Source organism: Hemicordylus capensis, chromosome 1, assembly GCF_027244095.1.
Source record: "Hemicordylus capensis ecotype Gifberg chromosome 1, rHemCap1.1.pri, whole genome shotgun sequence".
Lineage (NCBI taxonomy): Eukaryota > Metazoa > Chordata > Lepidosauria > Squamata > Cordylidae > Hemicordylus > Hemicordylus capensis.
The window spans coordinates 278,978,851-278,996,723 of NC_069657.1; the positions used below are offsets into that span (position 1 = coordinate 278,978,851).

General features: G+C 42.4%; 1 long non-coding RNA gene across 1 annotated transcript in view; it reads left to right on the plus strand.

The window, feature by feature from the left end:
* The window catches only part of LOC128341207 (uncharacterized), a 30,992-nt gene extending 16,635 nt beyond the window's left edge, over positions 1 to 14,357 (plus strand). Inside the window, exon 4 of the long non-coding RNA XR_008314263.1 lies at positions 13,609 to 14,357. This is a non-coding gene — a long non-coding RNA (uncharacterized LOC128341207). The remainder of the gene's footprint in view (positions 1 to 13,608) is intronic.
* The last annotated feature ends 3,516 nt before the right edge of the window (positions 14,358 to 17,873 follow it).

A 17,873-nucleotide genomic window follows, 5' to 3' on the forward strand; every position in this document is an offset into this window, starting at 1 on the left:
ACCATCGCCACCGTTTTAAAAATCCATTCTGATGGGCATTGTTAGAATTTTACACTGCTCCCAGTGTTTCCTTTGCTTCCAGCATATTAGCCTACCATGCACTGCTCTCCTCCCTCCCTCCATATTTGCTCTTCCCCCCCACCATCTCTACTCTTCCAGGAGCCACAGGTGTTCCATCTGCCATCTCCTGTATGGCTATATTTATGCTTTACTAGGGGGCTTTAGTCTTTTAATATACTTCTTGTATTATGGGACTGAGAAGTGTCACAGTATATTCTTTAGATTCCATCATTTCTGATGTCTTTGCCTGACCTCTCTCCTGGATATCGGATTGTACTCTCTTTCTCCTGTGCAGTTTTTTTCCTGTCATCCCCATGATATATGGCTCTCTGGTATTTTATATTAAGCTTTTGTCACTTTGGAAGAGGTTACTGGTCTCCTTTCCTCCACTCTTTGATATTATTTTTTTCCTCTTCCGTTCAGATAGTGAAGACAGTGCTGCCATTTTTCTCACAAAAACACTCCAAAGGGATTTTTGATATCCGAATTTATTCCTAGGCAAACACAAATCCATACACAGTCTTCTCTTACTATCAAACATCTGATACTTTGATATACAGGTGGACCTCATTATTCGCAGAGGTCCATTCCTGCCTATTCCCGCGGATAACAAAACTGCAAATCATCCCATGGCAAAGAGTTCCATAGATTAATTATGCGCTGTGTGAAAAAGTAGTTCCTCTTGTTGGTCCTAAATCTCCCGACCTTCCATTTCATGGGATTCAGTGACACTTTTGGCCACTCAAGAACTACAGAGTGTTGAAAATAACCCTGTTTTTACCCTGTGAGTGAAGAAACTGGGTCCCTATGACCCAACTGTGGATATGCGAAACCACAGGTGCCAGCACTGCGGGTAACAAGGGCCACCTGTATTTCAATACTTCTGAATTATCAGTAATATTTTTCACCTCAGAATCCCAGATGGTGACTTGGGAAATAATTTTTGAAAAGCCTCCAGAAGTTCGGGAATCCCAGTCCTCATATATTTAGAAGGATTGGATTCTCTGTGATGTGAAGATACTCTTTCATGATTTTCCATTTCATCAGCTAAGATTCTGAGGTGGAAAACATTAGAAAAATATTGCCCCCATTGTGACATCAAAGGAGATCAGCCACCACCACCACCCCACCACACACATTTCCTTGGAATGTGTTAGAGTTCTGAAACAAAGGCTGTAGAATAGACGTATATTCCCACAGCAACATACTCATATGTAGAACAGCTGTATTTCAGCATTGCTCAGATAAGCAAGACAATACAGTTTCAGTAATACAGCCCACAATGCTTTCTTCCTATACAGAACTGCAGCTATTCCCCTCTTGTACCTGCAATATACCATTGACAAGGTATGTTGATTGCTTCCCAGTAGTTTGGTGATTCTTGTCAGGGAACTGGCATTCCCAACATGGCTGTCCCTCAGACTCATCTTTATTTCCCAGTACATTTCACTGACTAGTAAGAGGAGAAAGTTTCTTTACATGCTCACTCTTCAGACTTCTACCCAGAACAGAATGGACAGAGTTTCCTTCCAAAGTCTACAGAGAAAGCAAATGGCTGTATCATAATTGCCTCTGACTTTAATTTGATCTTAGATAAGGAGCTCAATAGCAGATCTAAAACCTCCACAAAACACTTAAAGGTTACAGGCACTATTAAGGATTGGTGGGGAATGATGTTTTAATGGATGCTTAGTTTCCCCTCCAGGACTGCATTCCCTGTTGTAGACAGGGATTATGCATTTTACTTGGTGCACATGCAATCTGACTTTAAACCAAAAAACAAAAAACTCATCAGTCCAAGTGCAAGACAGAAGGGAGGGCATTAATTGGACTTTTATGGGCCATTTTCCAATCACTACCATGTTATTTTAGGGAATGGGGGTGAGAGAGGAATTGCTGGATAGATATAGATTGAATGTTCCTATTCTTAGAGTGGAACATTTGTGATTTGGTTTTAATATGATTGTGAAATTGGGCGAGATTTATATTGGTTTATGTGAGACATCTGTTACACAGTTCAGGATGTGATCAAATGTTTCATTAGGACTAGATAAATGGCCTATACAAAATTTCAAAGACATCATCAGGGAGACAGATCATTGCGTTAGGCAGGCCAGTAAGATATCTGGTTGCTTTAAGTCACAATCCAGGCTTTGCTGAAGTCCGTGGCCACTTTACTGAAGTCAGATATTATCTGGTGTATACTTGTGAATATCTAGCGTTAATCAGCTTCAGCTACCATAAGGTAAAACCAGAATAGTGAAATATTCCTTTTTTCAAGTAAGAAAACAGGATTGTGCCCAGTCAGCTGCTACTGAATAACTAAGAGTTTTTGTTGAGAAAGACACGATACATCTGTTTTAATGCTGTTCTGTAAAATAGTGAGATAAATGTTTAACTCTTCACTTCTCGTGGTTCAGATAGATCCAGTGATATGGTTCTAAGTAATCTCTCATTAGTAGCATCTCATTTCTAACATGTCGGATCATGGGAGCTAACCATGAAAACTTGCTTTGGCATTGTTAAAATGTCTGACGGAGGAGGAAATGTTGTTATAGCCATGGAAAGCGCATATTTATACTACAGACCTTGAACTGAGTTAATTGGCATGCCAATAGGCTGGTTTAGCAGTAATTACCAAAGAATCTTGGGAATTTTTATTTTGGGGAGGCCTCACACATTTCTACAAAAGCACCTTTTCTGGTTGGGAGAGAAAGGATTTAGGGGGCAGCAAGGCTCACAGCAACATTCAAAGGCTGGTACTTAGATATTTTCAAGTTAAATAGCAATTAATTTATTAACGAAGTGTGCATGTAAGGAGGCTCTGTAGGGAGGCTCTCCAGGAGGCCATGCACAACTCCCCCAATCCTCCTGGACATGCACTGTTGCACCACAGGATTAACTTATAAGTGTGCTCCAGAAGTGCTCTGCGGGATCAGAAAGACATTGCTGAGGTTTAGTGACTTCTTTCCAATCTTGCAGAGCACTTCTGGAGCATGAGCGACGCTCAGAAGTCTTTGTCCTGTGGTACAACGGGGCACACACTGGAGGAATAGTGTTTGGACTCCTATCCCCACAAAGCCTCCTTAGATGCATGTTTCATTAGTCAAGATGTCAGTCAGTGTATTTTGAGAGTATTTCTTGTGATATATTTTTTACAACTCACAATAACTGAAAATACAGGTGCTTCTGAAGAACATGGTGCAATCTTAAATATGCATCAGCAATGTGTTTTCTACCACCATCCCACATTCTAGGGGTGACCCTAGATTTGTAAGCAAGAATTCTCAGCACCTTATTAAATAACAATTCCAAGAATTTTTGGAGGAAGTAATAATAATGTTTGGGTTTTTAAAAACATTTATATCCCACTCTTCCTCCAAGGAGCCCAGAGCGGTGTACTACATATTTAAGTTTCTCTTCACAACAACCCTGTGAGGTAGATTAGGCTGAGAGAGAAGTGACTGGCCCAGAGTCACCCAGCAAGTCTCATGGCTGAATGGGGATTTGAACTCTTGGGTCTCCTCGCTCCTAGTCCAGCACTCTAACCACTACACCATGCTGGCTCTCCATTGTAAAAACATATACTGTATGTCGGCAGTATAGATATCAACCAAAGAATCAACATTTTCCTCAGTAGCATGAATCTCTGAGAATTGTTATAGCAAAAATGTCTACGCCAGAATCATTGGCTTTTCCAGTGATGCGCATCTATTCAGATATTGTTGGCTTTTTAAATATCAGGAATAAAGTCTAAAACAGCATTTAAATGTTATTTCCCATGATATTTAGTTTCTGAAATGTTTATTAAGAATGTTTGTCACATCCACATTATTTGTGAGAAGGTAATCTTTTTTTCAAAACTTCAAGTCTTTAAACAAACTGCTAAAGAAATGGGGAAATAACCCTTTCAAACAAGAAGCAGCACTGAATTCCCAGGGGAATATGTATGAATTGATTGGCAATTTGATTATGCCTTGTCAGATAATGGGCATTATTTAAAGCCAAGCATCCTTCAATTATCCATTCAATCATCTCACAACTTTGATGGTTTCCAACACATGTTCTCTCTACTGCAGCTAGAGCATACTGTACATCCAGCATGCTCTTGTTGATTGTGATTTAATTTTGTATTGCTGTAGGTAAGGCCTTGCATTCACTTTGGATGCTTTTAGTTCACCAATTTACATCATTTTCTGAGCCCTTGAGGCATGCATAGTCTTATGACTGTCATAAAGCAGTTGCATCTGAATCTAATTTCTGAGGTGAGAAACTATGATGGGAAAGCAGAGAATTGTTATCAGTGCCTGAAATCTGAAAGATGTGTTATCGAGAAATTCAGGCAAGAGCCCTGGTCATCCAGCACTAGCATGTTCTCCTATAAAAAAAAACAACAACCCAGCATTCATGGTGCACCCTACTGGCTCAGGGTATGAGATGTCTCTTCTTAGAAAGCCTCTAGCAAAGAAAACCCAACACATTTTGAAGACATATATAGAGCCATCACCACAAGTGAAGAAAAGATACGTGTTCAAATATATTTCCCAACAAATCTGTTGAGATGGGGAGTGGGAACGGATATACTCCCTAGCTGTGCCCCCCGCCCCGCTCCTAATATCCCAACAGGGTTCTCAGCCACAGAAGGAAGTTTCCTCACATTCTGCAAATATGGGAAGGCACCGGAAATGTGGCCAGGTAGTGCATTGGCTCAGAAGATGTGGCTATTAGGCACACTTCCACTTCACCCTCCTCATGTTCAGGCTGAACACGTGATCAGGCTGTTATCCTTCTGTGAGGATAACATCTGCAGAAGGAGACAAGTAACTTGATATGCAACTATCCCAGTGTGACTACAGTTATATGGAAGCTTATCCAGCCTATTCCTCAATAGGATTCATAACCTTTCCTTTGGTTTCCCTGTTGAACACTTCCATCCCAAGTTCAGGAAAATGTTCACAAAGCTAGGGTTCTCTGGACTGTTATTTCACAGGCCAGTTTGGCTCCTAACATTTTTGCATATTGTTCTTTAAAATCACAGAGGCCTGGCTTAATTGTATTTTTTTAAAAAAAATAAAAAAATAAAAAATAGAAATACATATGCATTCATTCTTCCTCATGTAAAAGAAAATATCCTGGCTTGATCTTGAACAGGATGCTGGACTATTGATATCCTTTGTGAAAAATGCTGACCAAATGCTTCGCTGTTGTACATGGAGCCAGGCTATCGCCTATCATAATTCCTTATTTAAAAGATTGACTGACTAGTTTTCTGTTGCTCAAGCTGATGATATTGCTGATCCTCATTTCTCCTTCAAAGTGAAGATTGGCTTACTGTTGTATATGGTGCCAGACTATCCCCTAGGCTTAGGTCAAATGTAAGGAAACATACTGAGCCCTTTCTCCTGACCGGTGAGAAGGGCTTCAGGGCAGGAGGCAGGGAAGGCAGCAGAAGCTCATCTTCCCCACAGGGTGTACAACCCCACATGCCCCTGGAAGCACGAAGGTGCAGGGGTTGGGACAACAGAACTCCCACAATATACCACATGAGGGGCACGTGGTTTGTGGGGATACCCCCAGTGACAGGCAGGTGCTCATCAGTGTTGTAGTATTGGCTGAAAGCAGCTGATGGTGCCACATGATCAAATAAATGGGGCTAAGGGAGTGCTCGTTCCCTTAACCACACTTAAGTGGTGGGCTCCCTAGGCGGGTTTGCCGCCAGAGCACCGCTGGTAGCCGCACAGCTGCTGGTGATTCTCATGTACAGCCAAGACTGGGCCTGCCTTAGCCTGGTCCTGGCTGTGCATGAGAACAGCCTCACTGAGTTGAGCAAAATGGCCCCACTGACTCTACAAACTCCTTATACCTATGGAAACAAAACTAGGAGAAGCAAATTACGATACTTTTCTTTTGGGAGTCTTACTACCTCTATCTGCATCTTAATTTGGCTGATCAGAAAGGCGATCCATTATTTCTTTCCTAAAAATCAAAAGGTAAACATTTTTTAAAGATAAAAGTAACACCACAGCTCAGAAGTACTTGGAGATTCTTTGATTTGGAAAAGCAACCAAAATATCTATATTATTAGCAGCAAATCTCTTTTCCACTTCAAAAGTACTTTAATATTAAAGACAAGAAGCATTCTTTCCTCTCATTCATATTTAATGTTTGCATGGGATTCCCTTGCAGAAAAATATTATTGTACAATGACAACAGGGAAATACATTTATCTGCATTAATAATTTAAATCAGAAATGCTTGCAACTTGGCAGAATGAAGAAATTCTGTGTAATTTGCCTGAAGCTTTGATATGACCTCTTAGGCCAACTTCTAGAAAACATGAATCCATTTGAAGTTCTATCCTGCTAGTTCTATCCTGCTCCTGAAGTTCTATTTTTCCCCTATCCTGCAAGAAAGGGGAAAAATATTTTTGAGTCCACATTAAGAAGAGGGTCAATTCACAGCCATTGAGTGTGTGGCAGCAGCTGGAAATAGACTCCTCTGTGGTGAACTGGTTATGTCTAGGTGCATCATGCACAACGTCTGACTTTTTGTATGCCATCATAGACTGTCATGGGGATTTCCGTTGCATGCTAAAACTGCGTGGCGGCATCTGCACATGACTGGCTCACAATGGGTAGGGTGTGAATGTCCCTGTAGAATCCCAATGCAGCATGTGGCTGATGATATAATTCTGTACTGCTGTGGAGAGTATCTACTGCATTAGATTGAACTACATGAACAGGAACTGTCAAAATTTTATAGAAGTCACATAAGCCAGACTCAGACATTAAGTTCAATGCCTGTACAATCTATATACAGTATATGCATGTATAGATCTGTATGCACCTACAGTTGTTCACACACTATGTTGAACACTAGTTATTTTAGGCCCGTTAAATTAACGGGCGCTAGGAGAGTTGTGCGCTCCGGGCCCCCCGCCGCCATTCCCCCTCGCGCTGCCTCCAGCCTCCATGCCGCAGCCGGTCTCCCCGGCTGGTCAAGGGCCCCCCACCACCGCAGCCTCCCCTTTCCGGCTTCCCCCGCCACCTCCTCACCCCGTCTGTTGGTGGTGGTTTCGGGTGGGGGGTCCTCTTCCCCCTGCCCGGCTTCGGCAGTGCCACCAGGCCGCCAGGCCTTCCCCCGCCGCCTCTTCCCCCCACTGCCGTCTCTGCCTTCCCCATAGCCCGTTCTTCGTCCACCACTCTCGTCATTATGGCCACCGTGTCTCTGCGGCCGTATCTTCCTCCGTTCCCACCGCTGCCCCCTCTGCCCTCCCGGTCCACCCGCTGCCGACTCTGCCCTCCCCGTTGCCCGTTCTTCGGCTGCTGCTGTCCTCAACATGGCCGCCGTGTCTCTGCGGCCGTATCTTTCTCGGACATTCTGGGCATGCGCGGAGTGCATGCCCAGAACGGCCGAGAAAGACACGGGCAGAGGGACACGGGATCACACTTAAGCCTTTTATTATAGAGGATAATGGGTGAATGTAGAGCGTATCCTGCATTTCAGGGGCATGTACCCAGGTTCACATTTAACATGAACACATATGTCGTAAAATATTCACACAAAAAATCTGTATTAGAGATGTACAAATTGATTTGAGTCTAATTGATTTGAGCTCGAATCAGGCTAATTCAAATGATTCATACTTGAATTGAATCACCCTTAGAATAAAGGGCCTGATTCAAATTTGAATCTAATCAACCCTGATTCAAGCTCGAATCAATTCAAGTAATTTGATCACCATTCTAGTGGGCTTTCTCCCCTTGCTGATTGGTTTTCTGGCACTGGCTTCCAATTGGCTTGAGATCTGTTTGCTTCTTGGTTTGCTTGTTATCATACAAATCAAGTGTTGTCAGGGGCAAGTGTGCCCCCATTGGCTGGGTGGAGGGAGGGGGAACAAAAAAGGAAGGAATTCAAAATATTTTCAAAGGGCCTGGGGAGTGGAGGCAGAGAGAACCCTTAATGTGCCCTTAGAAAGGATACATCAGGAGAGGAGGAAGGAAGAAATAAAGGAAGGCATTATCTTGTGGTTTTCTTTTTTCAGCACTGAGTATGATATGCTGTGCTATTGCTGCTATATTATTAACTATCTGGTTTTGCTGGATCTCAGATTGACAAAGGCAGAACTTGTGTGCAAGCCTGCCTGCCTTCCATGGGTTAGTCTGTTTGTGAAATGGTGTTGTGGCAAGAAATTGACAGTGGCCTCTCTCTCCTCCCCCCCCCCCGCCCCCCACCAATGTCTGGTCTTGAGACTAAGTCGTGCTTCACTCACTTCTCTGGTCTTGTCTGCTCTGCAATCTGTATTGCAAGGTGTACTCAGTCAAAATGTGAGGTTATTCTATTTGAGCTTATGGCTGTGCATGCCAGCTGCTAAGGGTGCTGCTGTGGTAGCTGTTGCAATGCTGAAGTAAGGAGTCATACCTGTGTGTGAGAAAGCAACTTGTGCCAGTGATGTTAATGCAGTGCAGGCACTGTGGCTGGCAGTGGATTTTTTTGGGCCATTTTTGGATTGTGTGTTTGGCAAAATGTGGTATTCTATGTTGGGTGGGGGGGAATGTGTACTTCTGCAGTATTTTTCAAGGCAGAGTTGCAAAATTTGTGCACTCTGATTGTTTCAGTCATAGGGAACAATGGAGAAATTGAAACACCCCATTGTTCCTCATGAATAGGTTCTAGGTACTCCAAAGTGGATTGGGTGGTATGGCATGGTGGGTGCTACCTCCTTCCAAACCGACAAAAGAAATGGACAAGCAGGCAGTTTTTAAAAATGACCTTTTCCCGCAAACCCCCATAGGATCCTATGGGGGTTGGGGGGAAAGCTTAAAAAAAGTTGCCCACTTGCCCTTTTTGGGTGGAGGTTGGGTGGTAGCACCCATCATGCCCTACCAACCAGCTCACTTTGGTGTCCCTAGGACCTACCCATGGGGCACAATGGGGTGATTCAATTTCCCCATTGTTCCTTATGGTCAAATCACTCAAATTTATTCAAGCTGATACATCAGAATTGCCAATCAAACCAATCTGAGTATTTTGTGATTCGATTCGAGCTTGAATCAAATCACAAGGTCTGATCGATGAACATCTCTAATCTATCTGCACAAACTACATAATATCTGAATAGGACTACAGAGTGACATCATACATAAATTTTGGCAGGGGCTCCATGTGAGGGCTATAATGTATGAAATGGCTATCAACTGGCCACAAATATACAGACAGGACATAAGAAAGAAGGTAGTTCTAAAGAATGGATGATCAGCATGGGCTACACTTTTAAATTTGGCCTCCTTTACATGTTATCCATGTAACTGCAGGACTACTGGCTAACATCCTTCTAAACTACTCAACAGTAGGCCTATTGAAATTAATTAGTCCTTTAGAGTAACTCCTGAGTAGTACTACTGAGTAAATTAGTCTGAATGTCAAGCCATACTTTCCAAACAGGGGCGTAACTATAATAGGGCAAAGGGAGACAGTTGTCTGGGGGCCCATTGCCTTGGGGCCCCCCCAGAGGCAAGTCATATGACTGACTCCCCCAGCTGCGCTTCTGCCCAGGCTTCCTTCAGTTGTATTCATCCTCCGAAATGGATGTGAGTGTTAAGACCTGGAGCTACCATGTCTTTCTCTAGTACCATTAAATGAGTTGCATCATCCACAATTTACAAAAGCTTTTAAAAAATAATTTAGGATTTTTATATATGTGTGTGTGTATATATATATGTGTGTGTGTGTATGTGTGTGTGTGTGTGTGTAAACTTTACCACGCTTTTTGTTACCATTATTCAGCCTCATTTAAGATTTCTTTACTTCATGAGCTGCGCTTCATCGAGGAGGGGGCCCATTTTAAAATCTTGTCTCTGGGCCCACTTCAACCTTGCTACGCCCCTGTTTCCAAATAAGTACAAATAAAGAATGGACATTCTCAAACATCAAAATACAGGATAATGTACAAGCATATGATTTGCTGGAATGCTAAGAATTGTTGAAATTGTTTTTATTTGAATTATATATGTGCACGATTTTTAAAAAGTAAAGAATCATATGCCAGTCAGTCACATATCATCTTCTCTTCAGTATCCCCCCCCCCCGCCCCGTTTTGTGCTTGTTTCATCATAGTGAGGAATTTTTTTTTTGCAAAAAGAATAAGAAACTTTTCCTCCTTTGACAGCAGCAGCAACAGCAGTGAAATTCTGGGAATTTGGTCTGTCCTTGCCCAGGCCTCAACTTTTAATTATGGATGTCTTTTTACCCTCTTAGTAAGAGAAAATTCCTATTAATGAGTAAAAAGCAACAGAGCCACTTTTATGTGTTGTAAGTGTCTCCAGTCTGCAATTCTATTAGAGCTGTAACATAAATTGTGCCCATGGAAGGGAGTGTTAATTGGATTGCTCAACACCAAAGACATTAACTGGTGTTTGGCATTTCACCAGCTTGGTGGCTTTCATTCCACATAAATGCTACACATCTCAGTTATAAAATGACTAGTAAGGCAGGGGAATCAATAGCCTGTCAGATCTATTAGACTAGGCAGTTCCAAAACAGCTTAATGTGCTAGAAGGGTGGAGGAAACATCAAAATAATCCTGAAACTAATGTAAAGGCCCAAATCAACCCTGATGCTCAGGACACTGTGGGGCCAGTGGCACATTAACCCCTAGCTTTCCCCCTCTGCTTTTATTTTTGATAGTGTTGAGGCAAAATGTCAGGCCATCAAAATGGATGCTGAACAGAGAGTGACAGGAGGGACATTATTATCCAGTATAATCAAGGTAGCACATGAGCCAGGCCCTCAAATTTCGACCATTGGTACCATCTCAAGGGAGGAATGCTCATAGTGATTTTGGGCAACATCTCACCACCACCACCACCACCCCCAGATGGAAAATAGGGAATAGCATTGCTGTACTTATGCTTTCTCTGTGTTATCACCCCTCATTAGCCCTGAACGACAACCCCTGAATGGCTGTGGTAAATTTGCAGTCATGTTTGCACAGATCAAAGGGCTCGGGTTAGGGGAACAAGCAACAAATCGTTGCAGTCTCTCCATTGAATAATGTTTGGAGAACATTCCAGCCAAATTTCATTTCCATTCCTCTGACAATACTGGTAAAATTTCATAGTAGTTAAAACAAAACAAAACACAAAAAAAAAACCTCTTACAAGTTTTTAGGACAGCATTGCAAATTTGGCCACTGCAGACCTGATGGTCAAGACAATAAAAGCATGAAAACACACTGAAAGCTGGAAGTATTGCAATGCTATCACTCACTTTCCATCTTTAGAGGTATATCCCTCTTGTCAAAAAATGGCAACACGCATTTGTCCCCCCCAGATGCTGCCGACCTCCCCAGCGGGCTCACGTACTCAGATAGCAATGCTTACATCACTCTCTGAGTTCCAGACACAGCGCCAGCTACAGTTAGAACGGCAGTATTGCAGTTACAGAGAATGGCATATGTTTGTAGCAGACTATGAAGCTACTCACATGCACACTGAAAACTGGGCTAAGGAAGCCCAGCCCAGTTTTCTGTGCCTGTGTGTGCTGCCGGGAGCCACATGGCTCCTGGTGGGGGGCACGGCAGCAAGCCTGCTTAGGGAGCCCAATGCTTAGCCCACATTTTGGATGAGATAGCGCCCCCAAAGTAGGCCAAATGCTCGTGCGTCAGTGCCGTGCAGTTTTGCATGGCACCTACACACAAGTAGCCTCCCAACCGGCCTCAGGAGGCTCCCCATAATGTACCGTGCACTTACGCAGTGCATTATGGAAGCTCAGGGGCCCTCCCAGCCCCCGCAATCTCCCTGCTCCCTCCCTGCTCCCAGCAGAAGCTGGCAATGGTCTGGGTGGCCAATCTGGCCACACAGCAACGTGGACTGGATTGTCTGCGGGGAAGGTAAGCTTTTCGCAGCTTCCTCCCCTCGCCCTGTCTGAGCCTATTCTCCAGTCGTGAGAATGGGCTCTATATGTAGCATTAGTAGTGGACTAAATGTAGTGTTGCCAAGCAGAGGGTTTGTTTTTAAAAACAGCAATTTTCACAATGCTAAGCTTGGATCGCTTTCAATCATCCCTGGGAGAAAGATGCCAGTTCCAGTAGATTCAAGGCCAGTCTGGGAAAGTTGGCAAGCCTAATTTTATGTATTTCATTTATTTATTGTATAAATAATTGTATGGTAGGGCAAGGTTGGCAGATGGAGGATGTAGACAGAGAGAGACAGGCAGACCATCCGAGAAGACTAGGGGCAGTCAGGCATTGGGCAAGTGTTCGTCTTATCATGGAGTGACACACATCAGTCAGCAAGTGGAAGAAAGAGGTAGGAGTTCTCTATCAGTAAGCATGGACAGGACCAGTCCCCGGAAAGGGTTGGTTCTGTTTTGAAAAGAATTAAACAAACATTTTGAATTTGCAAACAGAACAAGTCTGGTGTTCTAAAAAGGACTCAATAATTACTTACCTGGGTTTACTTTTGGTTAAAGACCAGACTCTGATCCTGAAAATAAGTTTGACATGAGGTTGGTTGTCAAAATTAAAAGTGCTTGTAAATTCAAAAAAGCCTACAGCATTCTCATTTTTAAATGCATAGCATTGCCCTCTGCAGCTTAAGATAAGCCATGCAGGCAGTTGGTTGTGAGAATTATGACTCTACCGTAGAAAAGCATGTTTCTTATTAAATAGTGTGATTGCTCTGGCCCCAGCCTCAGTGTTGCCCCCACCTGCAGAAGTGGAGGACTGGGGTGGAAAGACCAAGTGGAAGTGTGGATGCTAACTGTAAGCAAACACACTGAGTGGTGCAGTGGTGTGCCATCATTGGTGCCCTTGCCCGTACCATTTCGTAATAGCAGTGCTACCCTTGTTGAAGTTTTCACCCACGTTTTTCCTCCCCCCACAATCTAAATCTGTTGAGGAGACCTGGGTTTGCTTTCAAAGCTTGGCTTCATTGTTTTCTTTAATTGATACATTCAGATATTGCTCCTGTCAAGCAACCGTGAGCTTGCCAGAGTAATTACTCATTACTGACAAATAACAAAGCAATTCATCGTCACTCAGAGTACATGCATCAGTGCTGTTTGCTGCATTAAAATTACATTTGGAGATGGAAAAGAATGCCTTGCTCCTAAAGTGACTTAGTTTCATTATTTTTTATCTGTCAAGCCTCTTACAATTTAGACAGCTACAGTTGAGCTTTGTTTCTCTCATCAAGTACGAAGCGATCTCCTTATATCACAGGTAATGAGACCCAAGAGACAATGTTTGCATGCAGGCCGAATAGTGCAAGGCTACACCACTGAACAATTAATGTAACAGTGCCGTGCTACTTCAATGGAAGGCCTTTTATGGACTAGGAACTAGGCATTATTCTATGTTGTGGTGCATGGTTATAGAAGAAGAGCTTAACTGAGCTGTGAGCAATTATTTTATTGGTACTCCTGCATGGTCCTAAACACCTTTCATCGGTTTAACTTTCATGGAAGACTGTGGATGCATCAACTCATGGTTGTAATAAAGCTGACATATGATGATGGCTTAATGTTAATCTTTTCTTCTTTACCTAGCTCGTATAGCCTGCCTCTGGAAAGTGAAATACCACTCAACCCAATCCAGAATCTGTTAAACATGAGCCATTGCTTAAGTTGCTCCTTTAGTTTGGAGAATGCTGGTGCCAGGGACCCTTGGCCAAGTGTCTTTGCGAGGCCCCTTAGCAGCAGTAGTGGGGTGGCACAGCTGCACTAGCAGACACCACTTGTATTACCTATAATGCAATGTCTTCAACATTGCATCACCAGACAAAATCGGATGGCGGTATTGTATAATGGGAAAGGAAAATGGCAGCTGCCAACACAGTTTACAAAGAGACTCTAAGTCACCACTGCTAAAGTAACCCCGCACAAGGGTTTGAGGGAGCCATAACATCTTGGAGCACTTCTTGAGTGGCCACTATCTCTTTTCACTAAGGCCTCAGGAGCTGGCCATGGGCCCTTAGCCAGGGATCAAGTTGGCTGATCCTTGGTGCATGTCCTGCATTTGCAATCCCATAAGTATTGATTTGGTTTGTTAATAAGTGGTTGTTGTTTGTAATGATTGTTCATGGGTGTGAATTTGTTGTTGTGCACTGCCCATAACGTTTGGATGGAGCACTGTAAAAATGTAATAAATAAATAAATAAATTTATGCTGTTCCTAGCTGATTTATTTTAATTAGTTAAGCTGTAGTGTCAGATCTGCTATATATCTTGTAATATTTCATTGCTCTGTTCCCACAAGATGTTTCTTTACCACATGGAAACTTATCCTCTTGCAATAAATAATTAAGGCGTCTTTTATACTTCCTGAATTCCTGAATCACTGCTGGCCCAATTGTGGGGGTTGTCTTTAAGTGTTGGGGCACATCCATGTCATAAAAAGCTGTGGTGCTCTAATAATAATAATAATGAACAAGTTCTTTAATGTTGATCAGTACTGTTTATTCAGTTGTTGTTTTTGTTAAACACATGTATATACCACCCAAAACACAAGTCTCTGGGTGGTTTACAACAGTTCCATTTATGTGATTCCAAACATATAATTTTAATCTTCAGAAATCTTTGAAATTCAGAGAAGAACTTGGGCATGAGCAAATAGGGCACTTATCAAAAAGCAAGATAAATGGTCTACCTATCTTGTCCTGCTTCTGGTTATATTTTGAAATCCCCCTGTAGGCAGCACTCAGCAGCAGAAGCTGGTAGCCTGTCCTGCACACAAACTGTCTTTGCAATTGCCCCACTTGTCATTCCAACTGCTAAAGCCCTGCCCTACGTTTTCCCCATAATAGTATTCCATACTAATAGCTTGTAGCAATGTTATTAGCAAGTAATAACTTGTAGCAATACATCCTTGCGGATGCCCCATAAGAGGCCTTCCTTCTGCCTCTACTCTCATAAAGCCCCTTGTGCTGCACTTCTAAGTTCTGCTCCCTCAGCCAAATCCTCTCCCTGCTCCTTAAGTTCAGTGACACATAGAACCAAGACATTGGCCAACATCCTGCACATGCACTAATCTCGCACATGCACTGTGAGAAGAAGCGCCAGTGCTATGGAAGTCTTTCTGACTACTGTGTGTGCATATGGGGTGAATTTCACTGATCTCCCCTTCTCCCAGAAGGGTCCTGAGCCACCCAAGAGAATGTCCCCAAGAACGATTCTTCGGGTGGCACAGGAGACTTCCTGGGGGAAAGAAGGTCAGCAAAACCCACCCCTACCACATGTGATTGCCATCGCTGAGTTGGTAGAAGCCTTCTGCTGCCTGGGTGCATCTCACGAAGCACACGTGTAGCCTTAGTCAGAATGTTGGCCACTGTTGTCTCTTTGAAATTATGTTGTTATTTCTAGACTGATATACTGTACTTGAATATTTTTAATGTGATTTTATTGTTTCTCTAGATCCCTAATTCTGTTTGTTTGTCTCATGAGCAAGATTCTAAGGACATCATTGCATTTCACATTCCCCCCTCCCCCCGTTATGTAGGCCATTTTCTCTTTTTCAATGTTTGTCAATAGCTTTGCACTCACAGCGCAATCCTAAGCACATTTACTCAGAATTCCAGCTGAGCTCAATAGGATTTACTCCCTAGTAAATATATTTAGGCCTATGGCATTAATCAAATAAGCTACTTATCGATCCTGCTTCCAGTGAGTGTTGATTGCTCTGAAATAATTTGCTCTTCAGCTTTACATTGATTTTTACAAAACCCTCCAATATGTAAGGGTTTTTTTCTTTTAAATGTTATTTTATGAATTAATTATTCATGCTCTAAAAATGCTATTTCCTTTCCATTGGAGGAGGCAGTGTGTTTTTCCTTGTGGTAGATGTGGTCGGATCCCTTAAAGTTGATCATTTTAATCAAATGGATTTCATCCATGTGCTTAATTCTCCCATTTAAGATATGCACAGTTTTAAAAGAGTTTAACTGAACTTCTGTTGTGCTCAGCCTTCATACACTGAGAGATTTGCCTTTTGCACAGTGTGGAATAAAATGAAATTGTCCTGAAGTTCCAATACATTATTATTCCAGTTCCTCACCATCTATTAGTCTTAAATGGATGCAAACATCACACTATTTTTATTTGTGGCTTGCGATGAATAGGCTGCTCTAATATTTTCTGTTTTCACTCATATTCCAAAGATATTCTCCACACTTTGAGCTCGCTGTTCTGCAGATTGCTTTATATCTACTTTATTGAAGTGTTCTTATGGCTTAATATATTTTAGAAATATGGATGTGGAGTACAGGCAAAGCACTGCTAAAAATAATATAAAATAATATAAAATATGGATGCACTTCTCACATGGCTAAACTTAAACATGCTCTCAGAATTCTTTGCAAATGTGATCATGAACAACTGTCATCCTTTTAATATCTCCATTCTTAGACTTATAGGCTGTCAGACAGGAAGCGAAATAAATGTTCTTCTCTTATCTAGCCTTTGTGAAGAATTATTAAGATACTCAGAAAAGCCCAGAGAAACAATGAAACCTTTAACCCATCTAATAAGTTAGATCTCACAAACAGTTTTCTTTTTTAAACAGTAGGTCTCATGATCAGAGTGAAAATGAGGGGGGGGGGGTTATTTGTGACTAGCTGAACGAAAGCCTCCTCCTATCTTTCTGTGATTGCTTTGTAAACCTGACATCATTGAACCAAACTTAAGCACTTCAACAAACCTTATTTACAGTCCAGCCTAAAAGAGTCCCTGTTTACTTAGTACGCTGGGCTTTCAGGCAAAGTGCTTTTGATTGCAGCCTCATGCGGCAAACCACAGTACGCTTTCTTGGAAATATTTAGAGGTATGCCCAGTTGAGATCACTAGGACATAATTCTAATTAAACACAGTATGAGGCTATTAACCCCATTGATTTCAGTGGGAGAATTAAGCATGTTCTTAACTGTGTCTCACACTGAGATTCATTCAGGCTGGTAGATGCTTTCAGGAGGCACAGAGGACTGCAGAAGGAAGAGAGAGACAGCAAAAAAAAAAAAAAAAAGCATCATTGTGTGTGCAAAACGTTTATTAGGCACTCGCAGTGCTAGCCTGACTGTTGATCATAATCTACCTGAAATTAAGCATCTACCAGTCTGAATGATTCTCAGTGTTTGACAGAGTTAAGAACATGCAACCCTCAAGGATAGTTTTGGGAAGCACAAGCAGCTGCAGAGGAAAGAGGGGAGCAGTAAATATCACCAGCCCCCTGATGTTTGCCGAGAATGCTATTTAGTGCATGCAGTGTTCATCTGGATGTCAGATATTCTGTTAATAATTAGTGAGCAAGGCAAAATACGTTAATATGCACATGAGGATGGGAACAGAACATACCAGAGAAAGGCTCATAAATGCCTTGTGTAGCCCTGCCCCAGAGTCAAATAGTTTCATAATACATCAAGCTTCTTTTTGCCAAGCCTCTAAGCCCAACTGGTCAGCCAAGACAGTACTAGCTAACATCCTGGCTAATGAAGCATCAGAGCAACAGGAGAAGCACTGGTGCTTCTGAAATGTTCAACTGATTCAGATGCAAGGCTGGCTCAGTGGTTGGAGCACTCTGTGCCATCCAAAAATGTGTCCCTAAAGGTCCTGCAGCCCTCAGGGATATATATTTTTGGTGACACAGAGGGCTTCCAGAGAAAGTGGAAGTGACTGAAATTACACACACACACACACACACACACACCAGTGCAATGTTAGTCTAGAACTATTCAGAAGCACTAGTACTTCATTAGTCAGGATGTCAGCCACTGTTCCTTACAACAGCTGATTGACTATTATCTCTTTTGTTAATTGGGAAATCCT